Raw genomic sequence first — 23,056 nt, forward strand, 5'->3', positions numbered from 1 at the left:
CCCTTCTTTCAGGATGGCCACCAAGAAAGGAAAGGAGAAAGCAACTTCCAGACCACCAGCAAGAAGGGGAACTAAAAGAGCATTAGTGGCAGAGCCTTCTTCAACCGCAGTCAAGCCCTCAACAAAACGAGTCAAGAGGATAATAAAGGTTGACGAAAAGGAGAAAGCCTTTCCAGCAAAGGACACTGCGCGATTTTTCAATCGCTACTGTGAGCAGATGTTCCCCATCCTGGCAGAAAGGAACTATAACAATGAATACCTTCTTATTCTCCAGTCCAATATTGCCACCTTTGTTGAGCCACAAATTGAGCGAAGACAATGGGGTTTCCTACGGAAACAGCCAAGACAGGTCAATCTTTCTTGGGTAGTTGAGTTCTACTCCAACTTCTACATGCCGACCCTACAGTCTGTTTATGTCCGGCAGAAGCAAGTCCCCATCACAGAAGAAGCCATTCAGCAAGTTCTGAGTCTTCCCCTTATTCCTGCAGGAATGGACGCTTTTCAAGAAGCCACCCTTTAGCGCCAGCAATACCAATTTGACTGGGACTCCGTTCTCAGAGTCATCGCTTTACCTGGCAGCCGTTGGATCTACGGATACCACCGTTCCCGCCCTAAGGGAATCTTGGCTTCCGTACTTACCTTGGAGGCTCGCGTATGGGCACAGATCATGTCCCATTACGTCTTTCCGAGCACTCATCAGTCCTCCTTCACTGCAGACATGGCTGTTCTACTATGGTGCATCCTTACAGACCAACCTCTGAATCTTTCAAGACACATCCGGAATGCTATGGAGCGTGTACAAATCGCGGGCAACCTACCTTTTCCCGCCTTGGTCTCAGATCTTGTCTCAGCAGCCGGAGTCTCCTACAGAGCTGGGGACACCAAAGCCATGCTTCCACGGGATGATCAATATATCCCTCACGGGAAATACCTCAGACTTTTAGCAGCCACTACAAGCCAGCCTACTGAGCCAGTTGAAGATATTGCTTCTTCAACACCACAAGCATCTACAACCGAGAAATTGCTCCAGCAGATACTTGAAAAATTGGATCGGCATGAACTGAAAGCTAAGATGAGAGAGCGCCGTAACGAGCGCCGATTCAAACACCTCAAGGAGCTTATCATGGGCAAATTCAAGGGCTCAAACACTCCGGACTCCACTTCTTTTACCAGCACCGGGAGCCATAATGGTCCCGACTGTGGAGATACTGCTACCAGCCCACCCCTGTTTTTGACAGATGGCACCGAGGACGGTGCAAAGCCTTAAGTGTGGGGAGGTCGGTCAGTACCTGACTTCCGGAGGTAAATTCTCTTCTCTGGCACCAATAATTAGGATATTTTAGTTAGATTTTTCTTTCTTTTTAGAATAGAATAAATTGCATAGGTTAGAATAGTTGCATGCATGTTCTACTTGATTGAAAAGACAATAAGTTTCTTTTAAAAATCTATCTTGGAACAAAATTTCACTAATTTTTCAAAATTTTTATGATAAATCTGCTTGAGTTGTATTTGGAACATGATGTTTGAGCTAAAGAACACACAACCTGTGAAAGATTTGAGCCTTTATGTATGGTTACACTATTTAACCATAATCATTTTATTCTTGTGTGTTTACTTCTCTATGATTGTAATCTATATTTTATTTTATCTTATATGTCCAGTATTTATTATATTTACATGCTTGCACATGATTGAGGCCATTATTTGTTTAAACTCACTTATCCAAATCAAGCCTACCCTTTTCAATTACCGTTGTTAACCACTTTGAGCCTTTGAAACCCCATTTATTCTATATTTTACCACATTACTAACCTTAAGCTGAAAAATAATTATATATCCCAAATTGAATCTTTGGTTAGCTTAAGATAGAATTGTGTGTGCTAGTTAAGTATGGGAAATTGTGGGAACAAAAGTTGTTGAGGGAATGTGTCATGAAAATTTAAAGGGAATTTGGATACCTACTCATGTGAAGATATGAGAATGAAAAATCTATGTGCATTGATAAGCTTTATTTATTTAAAAAAAATCAATAAATAAGGGGACAAAATTACCCCAATGTTAAATTCATAATTCAAAGATCAATGCACATATGATAGAATTAAAATACAAAGTTGAAACATGAGTATGGGTTGAAAAAGGGAATTATGGGTAGCTAAGCATGAATTTAAAAGTATATAGAAAATATGTATATTAGGTGAGAGCTTAGGTTAATTAAAGATTCAATTTATAAAGCTCACTTAGCCATATGTATATCCTTACCTGCACCTTGGCCCCATTACAACCCTGAAAAGACCTCATGATGTTTGCATTGGTATATTAACTGTTGTTGATTGGTTAAGAGAAAAACAAAAGTTAGAAAACATGACTAGAAAAGAATTGAGTGATTACCCTATACACTAGAGATTAGAGCGTACATACATTATCAGTGAGGGTTCAATGCTTGAATTTTCATGTTTCCTGCCTTCATAAGCTATCTTCTTGCACTTTTATCAGTTTTATTGTATAATGATAGAATTAGTGGAATTTGATTTGTAACTGTTTTGAAAGGCTTATTTACTTTTGATCAAGTGGATAATAATCATATAGTTGCATCTATTTATATACGTAGGATTGCATTGCATTTCATGAGTTTCTGCATGTTCATACTTATTTCCTTGTCTCCTTCAATTTAGCATGCGGACATGCTAATGTTTAAGTGTGGGGAGGTTGATAAACCACTATTTTATGGTTTATATTGTGTTTAATTGTGTGGTTTTGTCATGATCCTTGCCCACTTATTCATCAATTTAGCATGCATTTAGATTTCCTTCCTAAATTCAGTACATGTTTGAAAATTGCTTCCTAGAGACTTTAATTATTTACTTTTAATTCTCCTTTATTCCATTCGATGCCGTGATCTGTGTGTCAAGTGTTTCAGGCCTTATAGGGCATGAATGAGATGGAGATTGGAGAGGAAGCTAGCAAAAATGGAAGGAACACAAGAATTTGAGGAGATAACCAGCGAGAAGTGACGCGGTCGCATGGCTCACGCGACCGCGCGAAGGAGCGCAAATCGCAGCGACGCGGCCGCATGGCTTGCACGCGCGGATTGGAAAGCGCAAGCGACGCAGTAGCGTGGACGACGCGAACGCGTGGAGAGGAAAAAGCGCAAGCGACGCGTCCGCATGGATGACGCGATCGCGTGACATGTGCGATCTGCATAATCTACAGAATTTGATGGGGGGCGATTTTGGACCTTATTTCGGCCCAGTTTTCGGCCCGGAACAGCAGACTAGAGTCAGAGAATATGCAGAAACAACACACACATTCATTCAGTAGTTTTAGATCTAGTTTTTTCACTCTCTTAGGTTTTTCTCTCTAGTTTTTAGGATTTTACTTTTCAATTGATCTTAGCATTGGAACATTGAGAAGAGTTATTTCCTCATCAAGACTTCATCACTCTAGTTTGTTCTCTTAACTTGGTTTTATTCTTCCATGTTCTTTGTTATGTTCAATTTTGTCATTCAGATACTTTTATAATTAATTAATGCAAAGATTATTTCTCTTTAATTTAATTTCAATTCCAATAATCATGTTTTCTTTTAATTCCCTTTCATGTGCCATGGATTCTTTATTTACAATGCGTGAGTAGTTTCATTACTTGATAGGGAGTTGATTAAAAGGAATTCTTGAGTTGGAAGGATTGAAGGAGAAATTTATAGTTGGGTTAAATGTTGGATTGCTATCCTGTCACCAACGACAATCCCTTTGAACTAAGTGGGTTGTAACTCGTGAATAGATCTGGCAGTCCAACTTGTTTGACTTTTCCTTACCTAGTAAAGGATAACCATACAGAGTAACTGTTAATTATAAATCAATCTTAAAAATCACTCCATCAATGATAGAGATTCTAACTAATCAATTCCCAATCAAGGCTTTTATTTATATTATTTAAAATTCATCAATTTAAATTCCAATTTACTTATCTCAACTTCTTGGAACATCTGATTAATAAAACAGCACACTTTTCTGCAACTCGTTGGGAGACGACCTGGGACTTAAAACTCCCAGTAATTTTAATTTAAACTCTCTGTGACATATTTCTAAATTGATAGGCAGATTTTCGGTGAGTTAAGAACTATACTTGCAACGTAACCATTTTAATAAATTTTTAATTCACCAGCTTCTGCTTCCCATCAATAAGTAAACAAAGTCCTAAAACTAGCAAAAACTAACATAGAAGCAAAAGGCAAACATATTCACAATATTAACATATATATAATAACCAATAACAAGCGCACAATTGCAATTCCCTGGCAACGGTGCGAAAAACTTGATGGAGGATAAATGTCGGTGTAGAATTTCTCAATAGAAATAATCATGTTGCAAGTATAGATCCGAACCGACAATTAAACCTCCATCAAAGTTTAATTTTTTTTGTCACAAGTACAAACCCCAATAAAAATAAATTGAAGTATTCAAACATCGGGTCGTCTCTCAAGGAATTGCAGGGAAGTGTGCATATTATTGGTTATGGTTGTATATTTTTGGGGTTTTGAAATAAGGTACAAGAAATGTAAATTGCATGAAAGTAAGGGAAACTCAAATGATAAAATGGTCTTAGCAAGGGTTGATGGTTAAGCATCTCTATCCTTATTACTAACCACAACATGATAATTGCAAGGATCAATCCCGTTTAGTCATCCTCTAACAATTGAAGGAAAGTCAAATGAGCTTCATCAATCCCGATCCATAAGTCCTAGCCCCTCACTAATTGAATTAGTGAAAGCTAGTGTCAATGGACACCAATTATCAATCACTTGGATATTAGTAACACAAGGTTACCCAAGTTACCATCCCAAGCCAAGAATAGAAAAATCTACTCTAAAATCCAACCAAGCATTTTATCAAACACTTGGAAGGTATAAAAAGAAAGCATAGTAAAATAGCAAGAGATGTAAAATCTACAACTACCCAAAGTAAGAAAATAACAACAACAAAGCAATTAAACAATAAAAGGTATGAAACAAAAATTGCATTAATGGAAATTAAAACTGACAAGAATGCATCAATATAAAAGTGACATAAAAGGAAAATTAACAAGAAGTACTAGAAGAGCAAAGATGTAGCAATAAGAAATTGTAAAGAAACTAAATCAAAGCAACAATTAAACCCTAGATCTAAAAGAATTCTAACTTAAATCTAACCTAATTCTAGAGAGAAGATAGCTTCTCTCTCTAGAATTCTAACCTAAAACATGAGGAAAACTAAACTATGACTCCTTATTTCATCCCCCCTTCAATCCTTGGGTTCAATAGCATCATAAATAAGTTGGATTTGGGCCTGGATAGCTCAGAAATCGCCCCAGCGTATTGCCTTTAAGTTGGTCACGCGTCACTTGTCACGCGTACGCGTCGCTTGACAGATTTCCTTCCACACTCAAACAAACATATCCTCGAATCGAATGGAAGAAAAGTGAATTAAATTTAGCAATTTAAAAGCCTAAAAAGAATGTTTTCAATCATTAAGCACAATTAGGAGAAATTCACAAAATCATGCTATTTTAGTGAATAAATGTGGAAAAAGTTAATAAAATCCACCAAATTTAATACGAGATAAATCATAAAATTGTGGTTTATCAAGCGTCACTCTAGACTCTGATTCTCTGAAGGTTTGGTGTTAAATTTTGGGAAAATGAGTGAAACGAGTAGGGACGCGGGAAGCAAACGCAGGAGGGATTTTTTGTTGATAAAATCGACGGCTATTTTGTCGATATTAGTTAAAATAAAAATCAATATTCTATCCGTCTATTTTATATAATAAATCTATACCGTTCATTTAATTTAGAAAAGAGATCTCTATCGTCTAAATTTATCGACAACAAAAGCTGTCAATATTTTAATTATTAAAATAGACAACCAGTCCGTCAATTTAAAAAAAAAATTTTTCAACCCCTCTTTCGTCGGTGATGTGACAATATTAGGAAGGGGTTAAAAAGTTGTCAAAATAATGGACGACATTGTCGTCGATTTTAATATTTTATTTTTAATTATCTCTTTTTCATTTTATCGACGACAAGCCGTCGAAAAATATTGACAGAAAACTTAACCGTCGATTTTTGGCGTCGATAATTACACTATTTCTTGTAGTGCCTCAAAATAATAAAAAATATTTATAGGATGATTTGGATCGTTTTAAAAATAAAAATCAATATAATTTATTATAATTTATCCTATCAAAATTTAAATTTTAAATTATAAAATTTATATCATTTTCAATTTTTTATTCTTAATTTTTTTTAATTATTAGTATAAAAATTATCTTTTTTTATGTGGAGACCACGTTGGACGTAGGTCGTCCAATGGCCCAAGTATTAGACGATCGGCTTGTTTGTAATATGCAGATTGTCTAATGCCTAAGTGATCTATATCCTAGTCCAAAAAAATAAATAAATTTGTATAATTAAAGATGTTTTTTATTTATTTTAAAAATAAAAACTATTTTAATTTATTTCAAAAGAAATTCTGATATACTCATATCCCCTCCTACCATGAGATAAATCATAATTTCATATTATATGTCGTGTGGTTATACAAGCAGTAATTATAAATTAGACATTAAGTTTGTAATATTACTTTAAAGAAAATATAATATTAAATAAATGGAGAATCAGTAAAGATTGAGAATTTGAATTGTTATGGTAAAGATAGGAAAAAAATATTAACAAAATATTAATAATTTTTAAAATTTTATACATTATTAAAATTTTATAAATTATTTTAAAAATTTAATTTTAATATATTGATAATATAAAATATTTTATATAATTATTTAATTATATTTATTTTTTTAAATAATTATCTACAAGATTAATATAAAAATAATTATTTTTATTCATATAATTTTAAATAATTAAATATACATATAAAATTATTTTATATTAACTATATATTAAAATTAAATTTTTGTTTTAATCGGTGTGGTCACTTGTCCTAATTTGCCCAGTTATAAGAGAATTTTTTTCTCTTTAATAATTACTAATCAATGGACAAGAAAACTGGATTTTTTAAAATAAATAAAAAATATTATATTTATTAAAATATATTATTTGTAGCATTTTTACAAAAATTTATTTTATTTCTTATCTTATTTATAATGTAAATGAAATAAAAATATATGTATCTCATTTATTCTGTAAACGAGATAAGATACAAAAAGGAAGACGTATATATTTTAATTACAGTGTAAATGAGATACGTAAAGAGTTATGACGTTTACAATGTAAATGAGATATGTTACGACAAATTTTCACCAGCTATAAAAGGATGTACAACCTTTTGTATTCTCCACAAATATTTCACTTCTTCTCTTCCGTTTTTCTTTCGAAAAATAAACCAAAATGTCTAGTAGTAGTGAATATGTGGTTGTAAGTGTGTATTTCAATTGTCATATGAAAAACAGTGACACTAGGATGTTATTTGAGTGCGATAATCCCATTCTGTTACGCACCGACGAGTAAGTTCTTTGTCCGAGTTGAAGAGTCTGATATTGAGTAGCATTGGTGGTAGCGGGAGAAAAGGAATCAGAAAGGTGAGGTATAAACTGCTAGCACTAATGGAAAATTGAGTTTTTTGCTTTCGTCTGTTTTGGCTCCATGACGACGAGCATGTGCGCCTCATATATGACATCCATAAAAGAATCATGGCGGAACAAGTGATGGAGCTTTTTGTAGAGAATCTATGGGAGAATCATGTCGGTTGATGTTCGCATCATGTGCATCTGCGCTCGCTATAATCGCCGAGTAATTTGATAATATGATTAGAAAAAGGTAAAAGTTAAAAAAAATATGAAGAAATAGATGAAATATCTATCCAAATGGTGTAACAACTCAAATTTTTAAAACTTCTATTATAAATTATTTATGGCCTATTTTATTAGTTTGAACTATTTATTTAAAAACTATTTTGTTAGATATCGTCAAATTGATTTTATGAGTATTGAAGTTTAAATTGACTAGGATTATCATATATAATCTTATTATAATGAACTATTTTATAATCGAATTAGAATTTCAGTAACAAATAGATAATAAGAATTATATGATTTAAATTAAGTAATTAATATTTTGCTAAATAACTTATTTTAAATTATTAATTATAAATATCTTGTAACTTATTTTATTGGAGCTTTTATTTTTTTAAAAAAAAAACTGTTTTATGCAAGGTTCTGAGAACCAGATCGATCATCGAACTGTTTTAGTCACTGATTTATTAGTCTAATCGGTCTAACCGTAGTTCAACCAAAAAAACTGTTTTAAAATAAAATAAAAAATAAATTATAAATAAAATCCTAAAATATAATTATAGTCTAATATAAATTTTAAAATATTTTCTAAATTTAAAACACTACATGGAATATCATCAACCAAAAATTAAAAAACAATAGCAACAACATAAGTGCATAACAATATCAGAGACAAGCAAAGTAGACGGTATGACTTGTTAATTTCAAACACATTAATTTCAGAAATTATTAATATCATAGTTGATCAATCAACATTCATCAGTCTCCAACAAATATTTCATCCTACAGTAGTTAAAAATTATCAGTAATAGATGAAATTTCCTCTGCTTGGTCATAGGAAGGTACCTTCCATAGGAGAAAAGAATATTCCTCTTCAACACTTCCTTTTGGATAATTGGAACATGGTGAAATTAGATACGAGTATTATGTTTAAGTGCTTCCCTGGTAGAATAACCAGCAAACAACCTTCTTTGGCATTCTGATTATTATCATCAAGAATTCACACTTTCACACTAAGGAAGCTCCAAATTCCAAATCCAACAAAGAAAGAGCAAAAATCACCAAGGAAACTCCAAATTCACAATTAATCACTTTAAACCAAAAATTAATAAATATATCAATTAAAATTCAAAAATAGCATACTCACTTTCTCAGAAATTAAAAAGAGCAGCAGTAGAATAACAAATCCATTTTTAATAACACAAAATCAACAATTTAATTTCAATCCACATTCAGAAGTTAGTAAATCACTAAATAGAGCATAAAAGCAAGACCCGAAGAAGTGAAAAATCATGTAATCCTGTAAGTGTAATACCCTAACTATCAAAATATCACGCTTTTCACTGCGCCACTCTGATAGCTCGGGTATTACGACGACTCTTAAAATATTTAATACTAAAATATGAGCCTGTTTAAAACTTAAACCAAATTTTTTAAAATATACATTCATACTTACAATACAAATTACAATACTTGCAAGGAATACATATATACACATATACATATTAATTTATAAGCATTTCATATCAAAATCATATCCCTCTTACAGAACTTGCAAAGTTAAAGGCGAGGGAAACATAAATACTAAAAGGATGCAAAATATCGACTAAACAAAAAGAAATAAGCTCTTCCGAACACCGTTGTCCATGACATGAAAAAGGAAAGACCTGTAGGGGAGTGAGAACATCGTCCTTGCTGGTTCTCACTATGGGGTTAGAGAATTACTATAATAGGATACGTGAAAATAAAATCGTTACAATAATTAATAACCGCCTTATGCATCTTTCAAAACCAAAGATTTAATATCAAATTTCTGAAATCCTTTCTGAAAGAGAAAACGGTCAATTCTTCAAAAATCCAAAAGCCTTTCGAAAAGTCTTTCCTAGACAGTATGAATGACCAAGTTGTTCCAAGCGTAGGTTCATTAAGTCTATGCTGAACCAGTTTAGTTTTTCATACTTTTCTAAACCAAACACGGCCTTCGGCCCATCTCATAATCAATCACGGCCCTAGGCCCAAACAATTCAATCCACAACCAATCCATCACAATCCACCTAATTTTCAATCACAAACATAAGTAAGGTACAAGCACAATCAAGCAGTTACTTCAAGTAGAGAAGTTAGCAATTAAACACAATTATTCACATAGACAAACCATATATACAATAGACACACCCAATCAATGTCACATAGATGCAAATGATGCATGCCTGTCCTACTGGTCATGAGCTCACGCGTCGGTTATGTTGCCAGACCTAACTCGGATAAACGGGATTAAACCACTATCCTTATCCGTAGCTTCTAAAAACAAGCGGGATTAAACCACCATCCTTGCTCGGAACACGCAAGCGGGATTAAACCACCGTCCTTGCCTCCACAGTAAGCGGGATTAAACCACAATCCTTACTGGGCACACAAAACAATATGCAAGCGGGATCACACCACCGTCCTTGCTAAACAATTTATCAATACATGAGCGAGATAAAACCACCATCCTCACTGCAGGCGGGATAAAATCACCATCCCTGCACAACGGTTTACGCACTGAGCAAGCGAGATTATACCACCATCCTTGCCAGGCAAGAAACCCTCATCATATTTTCAGTAATATCCACAATTAAGCAGGCTCAAATTCTTATTTCATCAATCATTCTTTACCTACTTACTTACAAATAATAAACGTATTAAAGAACCACTTTTTCTCAAATCAAATTCATTTCTCAACAAAGTCACTTTTTGCAACATCTTTCCAAAACTCCCAAACAACTTCAAAACTATGCCATATTCAAAATCTCTTCTAAACTACCCAAAATCGTTCATTTTCAAACCATTCGCTCAATCACTTTAAAATTAAAAGTTATTAATTAAAATCCACGGCAAGGTCTCAAGACTTTAGGTGAAAAACAACCGAACTCATTTCCATAAATTCAGTAAAGATTCTTAAAAGTCATTGTTTCCTTAATTTGAGTTATTCAAAAGAAGTGTCTAAACCAAATCAAAACCAAATCATGTGAATTTCAAACCAAGTTAAAATCCAAAACCAATTCTTTCAACCATTTCCAAAAACATCACAAAATGACATCATTCAATCAAAGTCCAATTTCTTGTAAATTCATTAAAGCTCCTCTGAATGAATTTCTTAAGTCCAATTCAAAACATAAACTTTTTTTATAGATAAAATCGACCTTAAGACATTACTTTTCTTAAGTGATTTAAAATTGTAAAGTAATTCTTTTTCTGAATAAATTGAACTCAAGACATGTTTTTCTCAATTAAATTAAATTCGAAAGATACTATTTTCTTAATAAATCAAATAATACGATTTCTCAAATTCAAACTTTCTAAATAACATTTCAAACAAAGTTTCAGATTTTATAGAAAATTCGGTAGCACCTCCCCTGAAACTTGGACTTTGTCACCCTTTCGGGGTCTGGTGCACGAAATCACAATCACACTTTTGCAATTCCGCACAACTAACCAGCAAGTGCACTGGGTCGTCCAAGTAATACTTTACGTGAGTAAGGGTCGATCCCACGGAGATTGTCGGCTTGAAGCAAGCTATGGCTATCTTGTGACTCTTAGTCAGGATATCAATAATAATTCTCAATTTTAATTGAAATGAGTAAAAGAACATGGATTAAATTAGGGGTGCACATGGGCCAGGTGAAGCCGGGTTTGATGTGACCCAGACCCGACCCAAAATATACACCGGGTCTATTTATTAGACCCGAACTCGGCCCTAGACCCGATGAAACCAATACACTTTCGGGCCACAATTATACCGGGTGAAAACCGGGCCGTCAACATTACATTACGTTGATACCTTCTTGTAAGTTAGCATGTAAAAATATCCAAATTTCCAATACTCCAACCATTATTTAACATGGTAAAATTCACTTAGAAAAATATAACAAGAACTAACCCTTCTTCAAAATTAAAGCATAACCACAATCAATACTAATATTGTCTAATAATACTAAATATTTAAATCAATACAAATAACACAATATTATGTATTAGTCTAAAGTCTTATGCATTCTAAACATAAAACATTAACTTATAGTCTTATAATGACTAATAACACAAAATATTAAGGTTTACAATACTTAAATTCCACATAAGAATAGTCATGATCCATCACTAATAACACAAAATATTAATTGTGTATGATGTCCGGGCCACCGGGTTGACTTCGGGTGACCCGAGCTATGGCCCAGATCCGACCCGAAAAAATGACCGGGTCTATTTTTGAGACCCTTACCCGGTCCTAAACCCGATGAAATCACACCAAATTAGCCCCTAAAGTGTTCGGGACCGGGCCGGACCTTCGGGCCGGACAGGGTCATGTGCACCCCTAGATTAAATAATACTTGTTATGCAGTAATGGAAAACAGGTTGAGGTTTTGGAGATGCTCTGTCTTCTGAATCTCTGCTTTCCTACTGTCTTCTTCTTCACGCACGCACAGCTCCTTCCATGCAAAGCTGTATGTTGGTGGATCACCGTTGTCAATGGCTACCATCCGTCCTCTCAGTGAAAATGGTCCAAATGCGCTGTCACCGCACGGCTAATCATCTGTCGATTCTCACTCATGTTGGAATAGGATCCATTGATCCTTTTGTGTTTGTCACTACGCCTAACACTCGCGAGTTTGAAGCTTGTCACAGTCATCCCATCCCAGATCCTACTCGGAATACCACAGACAATTTTTAGACTTTCCAGATCTCAAGAATAGCCGCCAATAATTCTAGCCTATACCACGAAGGTTCTAATCTTAGATTAGAAACCCAAGAGATATACACTCAAGCTATTGCAAATAGAACGGAGGTGGTTGTTAGGCACGCGTTCATAGGTGAGAATGATGATGAGTGTAACGGATCATCACATTCATCAGGTTGAAGTGCGAGTGAATATCTTAGAATAGAAACAAGCGTGATTGAATAGAAAACAGTAGTAATTGCATTAATCCATCGAAACACAGCAGAGCTCCTCACCCCCAACCATGGAGTTTAGAGACTCATGCCGTAGAAAATACAAGTTCTAATGTAAAATGTTATGAGGTACAAAATAAATCTCTAAAAGTAGTATTTATACTCAACTAGTAACCTAGGTTTACAGAAAATGAGTAAGCTAAGATGGATAGTGCAGAAATCCACTTATGGGGCCCACTTGGTGTGTGTTTGGGCTGAGCTCTGAAGCTTTCACGTGCATAGGCTATTCCTGGCGTTGAACTCCAGCTTTTGTGCCAGTTTGGGTGTTTAACTCCAGCTTTTATGCCAATTCTGGCGTTTAACGCCAGAAAAGGGTAGAAAGTTGGCGTTTAAACGCCAGTTTGCGTTATCAAAACTCGGGCCAAGTATGGACTATTATATATTGCTGGAAAGCCCAAGATGTCTACTTTCCAACGCAATTGAGATCGCGGAAATTTGGCTTTTGTAGCTCCAGAAAATCCATTTCGAGTGCAGGGAGGTCAGAATCCAACAGCATCTGCAGTCCTTTTTCAGCCTTTGAATCAGATTTTTGCTCAGGTCCCTCAATTTCAGCAAGAAAATATCTAAAATCATAGAAAAATACACAAACTCATAGTAAAGTCCAGAAATGTGTTTTTTCTTTAAAAACTAATAAAAATATAATAAAAAGTAACTAAAACATACTGAAAATTACCTAAAAATAATATCAAAAAGCGTATAAATTATCTGCTCATCACAACACCAAACTTAAATTGTTGCTTGTCCCCAAGCAATTAAAAACAAAGTAAGATAAAAAAAAGAGAATATACAATAAATTCCGAAAATATCTATGAAGATCAGTCTTAATTAGATGAGCGGGGCTCTTAGCTTTTTGCTTCGGAATAGTTTTGGCATCTCACTTTATCCTTTGAAGTTCAGAATGATTGGCCGTGACCCTAAGCATTTTGTTTTTCAGTATTACCACCGGATACATAAATGCCACAGACACATAACTGGGTGAACCTTTTTAGATTGTGACTCAGCTTTGCTAGAGTTCCCAATTAGAGGTGTCCAGAGCTCTTAAGCACACTCTTTTGCTTTGGACCACGACTTTAACCGCTCAGTCTCAAGCTTTTCACTTGATACCTTCACGCCACAAGCACATGGTTAGGGACAGCTTGGTTTAGCCGCTTAGGCCAGGATTTTATTCCTGTGGGCCCTCCTATCCATTAATACTCAAAGCCTTGGATCCTTTTTATTTTTCCCTTGCCTTTTGGTTTAAAGGGCTATTGGCTTTTTCTGCTTGCTTTTTCTTTTTCTTTTTTTTTTTTTGCAATGTTCTTTTTTTTTTATGCAAGCTTTTCACTGCTTTTTCTTGCTTCAAGAATCAATTTTATGATTTTTCATATTATCAATAACATTTCTCCTTTTTCATTATTCTTTCAAGAGCCAACAAATTTAACATTCATAAACTTCACTATCAAAAATATGCACTGTTCAAGCATTCATTCAGAAAAACAAAAAGTATTGCCACAACATCAAAATAATTAAACTAATTTAAAATTTGAAATTCATGTACTTCTTTTTCTTTTTCAGAAAATAATTTTTTCATTTAAGAGAGGTGAAGGATTCATAGGACATTCATAGCTTTAAGGCATAGACACTAAGACACTAATGATCATGTAATAAAGACACAAACATAGGCAAATATAAAGCATAATTTTTGAAAAACAGAAAATAAAGAACAAGAAAATTAAAGAACGGGTCCACCTTAGTGATGGCGGCTTCTTCTTCCTCTTGAAGATCTTATGGAGTGCTTTAGCTCCTCTATGTCTCTTCCTTGCCTTTGTTGCTCCATATTGGAACTCAAATCTCCTAAGGAGGTGTTGATTTACTCCCAATAGTTGTGTGGAGGAAAATGCATCCCTTGAGGTATCTCAGAAATCTCTTGATGAAGGACTTCCTCATGCTCTTGTTGAGGTCCATAAGTGGGCTCTCTTATTTGCTCCATCCTTTTCTTAGTGATGGGCTTGTCCTCTTCAATAATGGTGTCTTCCTCTATGACAATTCCAGCTAAATTGCTTAGGTGACAAATGAGATGAGGGAAGGCTAACCTTGTCAGAGTGGAGGTTTTGTCAGCCACTTTGTAGAGTTCTAGAGATATGACCTCATAAACTTCTACTTCCTATCCGTTCATGATACTATGGATCATGATAGCCTGGTCTTAGATGCCATAAATGGTTATGGAAAAACAAAAAGCAACACTTTTACCACACCAAACTTAGAAGGGTTACTCGTCCTCGAGCAAAAGAAGAAAGAAAAGAGTAGAAGAAGAAGAAAATGGAGGAGATGGAGAGGTATGAGTGGTTCGGCCAAGGGGGAGGGTGTTATGGGAAGGTGTGAAGAACAGGGAGAGAGAGTTGAGGTAGGTGGGGATCCTGTGGGTCCACAGATCCTGAGGTGTCAAGGATTTCTCATCCCTGCACCATTTTGGCGTGTAAACGCCCCTTTGAGTGCCAATCCTGGCGTTAAACACCAGGTTGCTGCCCATTTCTGGTGTTTAACGCCAGCTTTTCTTTCCTTTCTGGCGTTAAACGCCAGCTTGATGCCCTTTTCTGGCGTTAAACGCCAGTCTGGTGCCCTTTTCTGGCGTTAAACACCCAGACAGGTGCTAGACTGGGCGTTTAACGCCCATTCTGCTACCTTTACTGGCGTTTAAACGCCAGTAAGCTCCTCCTCCAGGGTGTGCAGTTTTTAATCCTGTTTTTTATTTTGCTTTGATTTTTGCAGTTGTTTTTGTGACTTCACATGATCATCAACCTAAGAAAACATAAAAGAATAATAGAAAATAAAATAATATAATTAATTAACATTGGGTTGCCTCCCAACAAGTGCTTCTTTATTGTCTTTAGCTGGACCTTTACTGAGTTTTAGTCTAGTCTCAGTTTTGAGCATTCTTGCTCAACATTGCTTTCAAGATAATGTTTGACTCTCTGTCCATTAACAATGAATTTTTGTCAAATTCAATATCCTGAAGCTCTTCATATCCATATGGTGACACACTTGTAATCACATATGGTCCCCTCTACCGGGATTTTAATTTCCCAGGGAATAATTTGAGCCTAGAGTTGAACAGTAGAACTTTCTATCTTGGCTCAAAGACTCTGGATGACAGTTTCTTGTCATGCCACCTTTTTGCTTTCTCCTTGTAAATTGTTGCATTTTCGAAAGCATTGAGTCTGAATTCCTCTAGCTCTTTCAACTGGAGCAATCTTTTCTCTCCAGCTAACTTGGCATCAAGGTTTAGGAATCTGGTTGCCCAGTAGGCCTTGTGTTTCTGTTCCATTGGCAGGTGACAGGATTTTCCATACACAAGCTGGTATGGAGAGGTCCCTATAGGAGTTTTGAATGCAGTTCTGTATGCCCATAGAGCATCATCCAGACTCCTTGCCCAATCCTTTCTACGAGTACTTACAGTCCGTTCCAGGATTCTTTTTAGTTCTCTATTTGAGACTTCAGCCTGCCTATTTGTCTGTGGATGATACGGAGTTGCCACTTTGTAGTTAATTCCATATCGGATCAGAGCATAGTCAAGCGGTTTATTGTAGAAATGAGTCCCTCCATCACTAATGAGTATTTTAGGGACACCAAATCTGCTGAAGATATGCTTCTGGAGGAACTTCAGCACCGTCTTAGTGACATTAATGGGTGTGGCAATTGCCTCTACCCATTTGGATACATAGTCTACTGCCACCAGAATGTAAGTGTTTGAGTATGATGGTGGGAAAGGTGATGAGCGGATAATTTATACGCTTTTTGGCATTGTTTTTACATAGTTTTCAGTATGATTTAGTTAGTTTTTAGTATATTTTTATTAATTTTTAATTAAAATTCACATTTCTGGACTTTACTATGAGTTTGTGTGTTTTTCTGTGATTTCAAGTATTTTCTGGCTGAAATTGAGGGACTTGAGCAAAAATCGGATTCAGAGGTTGAAGAAGGACTACAGATGCTGTTGGATTCTGACCTCCCTGCACTCAAAGTGGATTTTCTGGAGCTACAGAATTTCAAATGGTGCGCTCTCAATTGCGTTGGAAAGTAGACATCCAGGGATTTTCAGCAATATATAATAGTCCATGCTTTGATTAAGGATAGACGACGTAAACTGGCGTTGAACGCGAGTTCCATGCTGTATTCTGGAGTTAAACGCCAGAAACAGGTTGCAAAGTGGAGTTAAACGCCAGAAATAGGTTACAAACTGGCGTTCAACTCCAAGAAAGACCTTTACATGTGTAAAGCTCAATGCTCAGCCCAAGCACATACCAAGTGGGCCCCGGAAATGGATTTCTGCATCAATTACTTATCTCTGTAAACCCTAGTAACTAGTTTTTATAAATAGGACTTTTTACTATTGAGTTTTCATCTTTAGTTTCATCTTTAGATCACGTTTGGGGGCTGGCCTCTCGGCCATGCCTGGACCTTCATCACTTATGTATTTTCAACGGTAGAGTTTCTACACACCATAGATTAAGGTGTGGAGCTCTGCTGTTCCTCAAAGATTAATGCAAAGTACTATTGTTTTTCTATTCAATTCAACTTATTCCGCTTCTAAGATATTCATTCGCACTTTAATATGATGGATGTGATGATCGTGACAGTCATCATCATTCTCAACTTATGAACGCGTGCCTGACAACCACTTCCGTTCTACTTTAGATTGAATGGATATCTCTTGGATATCTAATACAGGGGACCGAGTCCAAGTTATTAATGTCTTCGTGGTATAAGTTAGAACCCATGGATGGTCATTCCTGAGATCCGGAAAGTCTAAACCTTGTCTGTGGTATTCCGAGTAGGATCTGGGAAGGGATGGCTGTGACGAGCTTCAAACTCGCGAGTGCTGGGCGTAGTGACAGACGCAAAAGGATCAATGGATCCTATTCCAGTATGATCGAGAACCGACAGATGATTAGCCATGCAGTGACAGCGCATTGGACCATTTTCACTGAGAGGACGGGAAGTAGCCATTGACAACGGTGATGCCCAACATACAGCTTGCCATGGAAAGGAGTAGGAAGGATTGGATGAAGACAGCAGGAAAGCAGAGGTTCAGAGGGACGAAATCACCTCTATACGCTTATCTGAAATTCTCACCAATGAATTACATAAGTATCTCTATCCTATTTTAATTATCTTTTAGTACACTATAATCTCTTAGTACATTTGAATCCGCCTGACTGAGATTTACAAGGTGACCATAGCTTGCTTCAAGCCGACAATCTCCGTGGGATCGACCCTTACTCACGTAAGGTTTATTACTTGGACGACCCAGTGCACTTGCTGGTTAGTTGTACGAAGTTGTGAAACATATATAAGATCATGAACGTGCGTATTGAGTTTTTAGCGCCGTTACCAAGGAATGGAATGATCACGATTTCGCACACCAAGTTTTTGGCGCCGTTGCCGGGGATTGTTCGAGTTTGGACAACTGACGGTTCATCTTGTTGCTCAGATTAGGTAATTTTATTTTAATTTTAAGCTTTTTGTTTTTGTTCTTTTATTTTTGAAAATTTTTCAAAAAAAAATATTTTATTCTATGTTCTTCAGAATTTTTAAGAATGAATTCTAGTGTTTCATGATGATTTGTTGAATCCTGGCTGGTTGTAAAGCCATGTCTAAATTCTTTTGGACTGAGGCTTCAACTAATCACTTCAATGCATGTAATGCCCTGCTGAAGCTTGGCTGGCCATTGGCCATGTCTAGTGTTTTGGACCGGAGCTTTCAATGAAAGCTTGGCTGGCTAGTGAGCCATGTCTAATTCTTGGACTTGAACTTTAGACTAACAGTGCAAGATTCCTGGAATTCCTATTAAAAATTTTGAAATTCTTATTTTTCTTTTTCAAAATAATTTTCGAAAAACACAAAAATTTTATAAAATCATAAAACCAAAAATAATTTTGTATTTCTTGTTTAAGTCTAGAGTCAATTTTTAAGTTTGGTGTCAATTGTATCTTTTTAATTTTTCTTGAAAATTTTCGAAAAAAAAATTCATGCATTGCATTCTTCATGATCTTCAAGTTGTTTTTGATGAATCCTCTTGTTTGATCTTTAAAATTTCTTGTTTTGTGTCTTTTCTTGTTTTCCATATGCATTTTTAATTTGTTAGTGTCTCAACTTTAAAAATTTTTAAGTTTGGTGTCTTGCATGTTTTTCTTTTCTTAAAAATTTTCAAAAATAAGTTCTTGGTATTCAACTTGACATTCAAAGTGTTCTTGGTGTTCATCTTGACATTCATAGTGTTCTTGCATGCATCACATGTTTTGATCCAAAATTTTCATACATTGAGTCTTTTTGATGTTTTTCTCTTTCATCATTAAAAATTCAAAAATCAAAAAAATATCTTTCCCTTTTTCACTCATAAATTTTTGAAAATTTGAGTTGACTTTTTCAAAACTTTTTAAAATTTAGTTGCTTCTTATGAGTCAAATCAAATTTTCAATTTAAAAATCTTATCTTTTCAAAATCTTTTTCAAAAATCAAATCTTTTTCATTTTTCTTATTTATTTTCGAAAATTTTAAAAATATTTTTCAAAAATCTTTTTCTTAATTTTATCTCATAATTTTCGAAAATATTATCAACAATTAATGTTTTGATTCAAAAATTTCAAGTTTGTTACTTTCTTATTAAGAAAGATTCAAACTTTAATTTCTAGAATCATATCTTGTGATTACTTGTGAGTCAAGTCATTAATTTTGATTTTAAAATTCAAATCTTTTTCAAAACTAATTTTAATCATATCTTTCTATCATATCTTTTTAAATCATATCTTTTTCAAAAATTTGATTTTAAAATATCTTTTCTAACTTCTTATCTTCTTATCTTTTCAAAATTGATTTTCAAATCTTTTTCAACTAACTAATTGACTTTTTGTTTGTTTCTTATCTTTTTCAAAACCACCTAACTACTCTTCCCTCTCTAATTTTCGAAAATACCTCCCTCTTTTTCAAAAATTCTTTTTAATTAATTAATTGTTTTAAATTTAAATTTTAATTTTATTTCCCCTTTAATTTTCGAAAATCATCAACTCCTTTTCAAAAATTATTTTTGAAAACTTCTCTCTCTCATCTTCTTCTATTTATTTAATTACTTACTAACACTTCTCTTCATCTCATATCTCTGCTCCTATCCTCACCCTTGTGTTTGGATTATCCATTCTTCTTCACTCTTATTCCCTTTCTTCTTCTACTAACAATAAGGAACCTCTTTACTGTAACATAGAGGATTCCTCTTCTTTTCTTGTTCTCTTCTCTTTCATATGAACAGGAACAAGGAAAAGGGCATTCTTGTTGAAGCTGATCCAGAACCTGAAAGGACTCTGAAGATGAAACTAAGAGAAGCTAAATTGCAACAATCCAGAAACAACCTTACTGAAATTTTTGAACAAGAAAAGGAGATGGCAGCTGAACCTAACAACAATAATGCAAGGAGGATGCTTGGTGATTATACTACACCTACTTCCAAGTTTGATGGAAGAAGCATCTCAATCCCTACCAATGGAGCAAATAATTTTGAGCTGAAACCTCAATTAGTTGCTCTAATGCAACAGAACTGCAAATTTCATGGACTTCTATCAGAAGATCCCTATCAGTTTTTAACTAAATTCTTGTAGATCTGTGATACTGTTAAGACCAATGGGGTTGATCCCGAGGTCTACAGGCTTATGCTTTTCCCGTTTGCTGTAAGAGACAGAGCTAGAGTATGGTTGGACTCTCAACCTAAAGATAGCCTGAACTCTTGGGATAAGCTGGTCACGGCTTTCTTAGCCAAGTTCTTTCCTCATCAAAAGCTTAGTAAGCTTAGAGTGGATGTTCAAACCTTCAGACAGAAAGAAGGTGAATCCCTCTTTGAAGCTTGGGAGAGATATAAGCAACTGACCAAAAAGTGCCCTTCTGACACGCTTTCAGAATGGACCATTCTGGATATATTCTATGATGGTCTATCTGAGCTATCAAAGATGTCATTGGACCATTCTGCAGGTGGATCCATTCACCTAAAGAAAACACCTGCAGAAGCTCAAGAACTCATTGACATGGTTGCTAATAACCAGTTCATGTACACTTCTGAGAGGAATCCTGTGAGTAATGGGACGCCTCAGAAGAAGGGAGTTCTTGAAATTGATACTCTAAATGCCATATTGGCTCAGAATAAAATATTGACTCAGCAAGTCAATATGATTTCTCAGAGTCTGAATGGAATGCAAGCTGCATCCAACAGTACTCAAGAGGCATCTTCTGAGGAAGAAGCTTATGATCCTGAGAACCCTGCAATAGCAGAGGTGAATTACATTGGTGAACCCTATGGAAACACCTATAATACCTCATGGAAAAATCATCCAAATCTCTCATGGAAGGATCAAAAGGCTCAACAAGGCTTTAATAATGGTGGAAGAAACAGGTTTAGCAATAGCAAGCCTTTTCCATCATCCACTCAGCAAAAGACAGAGAGTTCTGAGCAGACCCCATCTAGCTTGGAAAACATAGTCTCTGATCTATCTAAGGCCACTCTAAGTTTCATGAATGAAACAAGGTCCTCCATTAGAAATTTGGAAGCACAAGTGGGCCAGCTGAGTAAAAGGATCACTGAAACCCCTCCTAGTACTCTCCCAAGCAATACGGAAGAAAATCCTAAGAGAGAATGCAAAGCCATTGATTTAACCATCATGGCCGAACCTGCAAGGGAGGAGGAGAACGTGAATGAGGACTACCTTGTGTTTAAGGCCCAAGGCTATCCTTCTGTAACAATGGAGAGGAAGCATGAAAATCTTCTCTCAGTACAGAGTCAAACAAAGCCCCCACAATCAAACTCTAAGTATCGTGTTGGGAGGCCTCAGCCAAACTCTAAGTTTGGTGTTGGGAGTCTATAAAATTGACCTAATCACCTGTGTGGCTCCATGAGAGCCCACTGTCAAGCTATTGACATTAAAGAAGCGCTTGTTGGGAGGCAACCCAATGTTATTTAATCATTTTTATTTTATTTTCTCTTTGTTATTTCATGTTTTATTAGGTTGATGATCATGTGGAGTCACAAAAACTACTGAAAAATCAAAAACAGAATGAAAAACAGCATTGAAAACGGAACACCCTGGAGGAAGGGCTTACTGGCGTTTAAACGCCAGTAAGGAGCATCTGGCTGGCGTTTAACGCCAGAACAGAGCATGAAACTGGCGTTAAACGCCAGAAACAAGCAGCATTCTGGCGTTTAAACGCCAGGAATGCACCCCAAAGGAAAACTGGTGTTCAACGCCAGAAACATACTGCAGACTAGCGTTGAATGCCCAAAACAAGCATGGAAGTGGCGTTTAACGCCAGAAACATGCTGCAGTCTGGCGTTAAATGCCAGGATTGCCTACAGAGGGAGTTTACACGCCTAATTGGAGCAGGGATGTTAAGTCCTTGACCCCACTTGATCTGTGGACCCCACAGGATCCCCACCTACTTCTTCTCTCCTCTTCACACCTTTTTATAACTCTCTTCCCCAAATACCCCTCACCAATCAACTCAATCACTCTTTCCCATCACCTCTTCACCACTCACATCCATCCTCTCTTCCCCAAAAACCCTACCTACCTTTAAATTCAAAATAATTTCCCTCCCAAACCCAACCCTAAATGGCCGATCCCTAACACCTCCCCACTCCTATATAAACCCCTCATTCCTTCTTCATTTTCACACAACACAACCCTCTCTTCTTCCACTTGGCCGAAACCACTTCTCCCTCCATCTCCTCCATTCTCTTCTTCTTCTACTTCTTTCTCTTTTCTTTTGCTCGAGGACGAGCAACCATTTTAAGTTTGGTGTGGTAAAAGCATTGTTTTTTGTTTTTTCATAACCATTTATGGCACCTAAGGCCAGAGAAACCTCTAGAAAGAGGAAAGGAAAGGCAATTGCTTCCACCTCTGAGTCATCGGAGATGGAGAGATTCATCTCTAAGGTTCATCAAGACCACTTCTATGAAGTTGTGGCCAAGAAGAAAGTGATCCCTGAGGTTCCTTTCAAACTCAAAAAGAATGAGTATCCGGAGATCCAACTTGAAATCCAAAGAAGAGGTTGAGAAGTTCTAACCAACTCCATTCAACAAGTCGGGATTTTAATGGTTCAAGAGTTCTATGCAAACGCATGGGTTACTACAAACCATGATCAAAGTGTGAACCCGAACCCAAAGAATTGACTCACCATGGTTCGGAGGAAATACTTAGATTTCAGCCCAGAGAATGTGAGGCTGGCGTTCAACTTGCTAATGATGGAAGAGAACGCACGCCCCTACACT

The 23,056-nt window shown here is 35.8% G+C and overlaps 1 non-coding gene across 1 annotated transcript; it reads right to left on the reverse strand.

Annotated features, from left to right (window-relative positions):
- Nucleotides 1-20,582: 20,582 nt before the first annotated feature.
- Nucleotides 20,583-20,690, reverse strand: LOC112724814 (small nucleolar RNA R71). The gene has a single exon (XR_003163959.1). It is a non-coding gene; the product is annotated as a small nucleolar RNA R71 (small nucleolar RNA).
- Nucleotides 20,691-23,056: the final 2,366 nt, after the last annotated feature.

Source organism: Arachis hypogaea, chromosome 11 (genome assembly GCF_003086295.3).
Source record: "Arachis hypogaea cultivar Tifrunner chromosome 11, arahy.Tifrunner.gnm2.J5K5, whole genome shotgun sequence".
NCBI lineage: Eukaryota > Viridiplantae > Streptophyta > Magnoliopsida > Fabales > Fabaceae > Arachis > Arachis hypogaea.